This window comes from Pteropus alecto, unplaced genomic scaffold, assembly GCF_000325575.1.
Source record: "Pteropus alecto unplaced genomic scaffold, ASM32557v1 scaffold79, whole genome shotgun sequence".
NCBI lineage: Eukaryota > Metazoa > Chordata > Mammalia > Chiroptera > Pteropodidae > Pteropus > Pteropus alecto.
Genome location: NW_006494612.1, coordinates 12,004,518 through 12,008,364, shown reverse-complemented (window position 1 = coordinate 12,008,364; position 3,847 = coordinate 12,004,518).

Sequence of the window (3,847 nt, the reverse complement as noted above, 5' to 3'; positions counted from 1 at the left end):
GGTGCAGAGCTGGTGACCAGGACCAGTTCTGCGTCTTTAGCCTCATGGCACTTTCTTTTCAGCACTGCTTAAAATCTGTAGCCACTTAGATCTTAACTGGGAAAGGACCACCTCTGGACTGGAAAGGTAAGCTGTTCCTCCTGTTATGGAGGCTACATTGCTGATGTAATGTATCGGGCTAATGTATACCTATCTCCTCTTCTAATGAGGTATTTTAGGCAGAAAGAAAGATGATTGACTGCCGCAGGCTGTGTTTATAGCATGCCCTTTGATTCTGTACAGTCCAGAGTGCTCTTCAGAGGGTTACAAGGGCATAAACTCAGGGGTTGTTTAGGTCAAGTGTTGTTCAGGATGACCGAAAGCTATTGTAAAAATGCACTTTTATCCTTTCCACCCAAAAAGCATACTCCTGAATGGACCCCATCAATCTCAGCTTTTTCAAAACCCTTCTTTGGATGACACGGAAATGTCCAGAGCATCAGGCTATGCTGAGGCAGGTGAAGAGGGCAAAGTTGCAAGCCTGTCTGAGACAGAGATGCAATTTTGGAGGAGGTTACAACGCTAGGGTAGTAGAAATTATTGGGTCACTATATTTAAAAAAGGACAATTAGCAAACTAATGGCTGGTAACCATGTTTACCTTTACCCAGGATCACTAATGAACGGCAGAAAGTACCAGTGTTCTCTCAAATATATTCCATGAACACTTGGGAGAAAAAGATTTTTAGGATTCCGTTCTAAGCACACAATCAGAAATGCAGACAGAAATTTCTGCATTCAAAGTTTTCACTGCAACACTTTTTCAAAATTTTCACTGCAACATTTTTTATAATAGTAAATTCAAAGTTTTCACTGCAATAGAAAATTCAAAGTTTTCACTGCAACATTTTTTATAATAGTAAAAAATCAAAAACAATATGCATTAGAAGCAATAAGGGAAATAGCTAAATGAAATTAAGATACAGCAATAAGTCAGAATATTTCATAGCCATTAAAAAAATGTTAACTGAAAAGATTTAGTGATGTAGAAAAATATTCATAATTGAATAAAAAGCAGAATGAAAAAATTGTGTGCAGTATGAGTAGGACTGTATTAACAGTTCTTAATTTTATGTGGGAAGATTCTGTATCATTTTCATTTTCTTCTGTGTTTTCCAGATTTTCTGTAAGAAAAATACGTATAAGCAGAAAAACCTAAAGAGAAGACTAGAGATTTGAAGTAGACAAGAGAGTCATTTTACATAGAAAATATTGTGTTTCTCAAAATATTTAATTCCTCAATTGCATGGAAATATGATTGAATTTTATGTACAATTCCTTAATTGAACAAATACTTATTAAGTGCCTACAATTTACTGGGTAATTTATTTCTTCATGCAACAGATATTTCCTGGAGGCTGAGCAGGAGGTACAGAAAATAACAGAATGGATTCTCTGTCCCCTTGGAGCTAAGAATCTGCTAGGAACTGGTAATATTGAGATAAAAGACAGAAAGAATCTCTCCCTTAAGCAACTCCAGAATCCAGAAAGAGATACAGACATGTCTGCTGAGGGTACATGGAGTGTGGGCTGAGGAGATATGTCAAAAAAGGAGGAAAGAGAGCATAACATGCTGTTGGTCAGGAGCCCAGTCCTCAGTCCACATGCAAGTAAACGCCTCATAGTTTCTTTTCTGTGGTGTGTATTAGCTCCCTAAATGTTTCCTTATCCCTCAGACCCAAGGGGTTTAACTGTATTCAGAATAGGCAACTTTAAAAAAATGTCCATTTTTAATTGAAAGCAAATCTGAGTTCCTGATGGCTATACTCACACCACTGCCGAGCAAAGGAATCTGCCGTTGCCAAAACTGAATGTTTTTGTCTTCCCAAAATTCATATGTCGAAATCTTATGTGATGGTATTAGAAGGTGGGGCCTTTGGGAGGTGCTTAGGTCATGAGGGTGGAGCCCTCACAAACGGGATTATTGCCCTTATAAAAGAAACCCCACAGAGCTCCTTTGTTCCTTCTACCATGTAAGGACCCAGAGAAACATTAAAGTTCCACATGTCATTTCTTAGAAGCTTTGCTCTTCTCTCTGATCATGAAAACCACATAACTGACCCTAAACCTTGAGCTTTCAAAAATCTGTCATATTTAAAGCTTGATTACAGAAACTATGTGGCCACCCCATCCCCCCAATATCTGAATATGTTTTTCCTAACTTAGTCTTGACTTTCTGCTATTGTGTGTAAGTTCCTTATTTCTCATTTCTTAATTTTATCGCACCACTATTTCCTTGTATGATATCCATGGTCAGCAGATAAAAATCTTGGTTGGTGGAAAATAGTATTAATAATACATGAAAATGAGATTCCCGACAATAGCTCCGTGAAATAATTAGCCCCTGGTGTCTCAGATTTTCCAGATTAAGAAGTGAAGGTGAAGATAGGTCAAGTTGTATATTGTTGTGGTACCTCGAACATTTGCATGTTGAAAGAGCTGAATCACAGAATGGAATTTCTAACCTCAGTGGGAGATCCTTGTCTTTTTCATATACCAATAAGCCTGGTCCTGTCAACTGATATCATGATCTTCTTATGAAAACATTACTTATATAACTAAGTAATTTTTTTTTTTAAATGATGGGAAAACAATTGTCAGATGATGTAGAAAGTAGCATTTCATCTTTTGGGAATGATGAGGGACACAGACGAGAGGACCAGCTGCTGGAAGAAAAGAAAAAAGGGTGAGGGACAGCTGAACAGTTTCAAATGAAATATTAAATTAATTTTAAAATCTAATTTAAAGCAAAATAGAGCAGCAGATGTGGAGGGAGTTGAAACTCCTCCTTGGATTGTCTCCTCTAAACTTTCCTGTTCTTTCATTCAGCCTGAACATCATTCTATTTATTCCGAATAGTAAAACTGGATTAATTAAGAAATAAAATACTCCAGACAGTTTGTTTCTAGGGATTATTTGTACATGGCATGTATGAGAGGAAAGAAATGCTTGTTATTTTAATTTCTCCAAAAAAAGAAAGACCACCAACGCTTTCTATCTCGAACCTTTAAAGTATATTTTCCCACGAGGCTGTCTTAATAATCTTTAAGGCCCAGAATCGAGTATGAGTAAAATACATGTTTATTTTTGCAGTTCATGCATTCTTACAACACATACTTATTGCTGAACATCTTCTGTGAGTCAGAAGCTCTGCGAGCACCTCTGCTGTGTAGGTGGTTTTAGAGACAGTTTGGATGCCAACATCCAAAATCAAGTCACAGGCCAGATGGGTCAAGACTTCTGCAGAGTTGTCATAAGTGAGACAGGTCATATCAAAAAATGACAGAGTAAAACTCCTTCCTTCGTGCTGTCACAGGACAAGTGTAAAATAAAGCAGCCACCAAGGAGCCCTGCCAGGAATCTTGTGCTTTTCATGAAATGAATTTCCACTCCTGGAGATGTGTGGATAGCAAATCAGGATGTTGAGAGATCCCTTCAGTACTGCTGGTTTGTCTCCGCTAGCCATGGACCTGACACCTGCTAGAACACCTTGAAATTTAAACACAGAAGTTGTTTGGTTATACCTTCACCTTGTATAAAATCATTCTTTATACACTGGGCTTTTTTTCAGTGATGTACTGCTCAAGGTGTATCTAATCAACAGCTTGATTCAAATCTGCTTTTGTATATGCCTTTCTGAACATGTTTAAGCATCACAATAAAATGCAGGTTCTAGTAACCAGGCAGGAGAAACTAGCTGGGAATACTCCTGTGCAAAAGAAGTGGTGTTAGAAAAGGTGAGAAATCTCACTAGCCCACAGCAACAGCCATAATATCTAACATTTATTAAATGCTTACTAGGTGCCAAG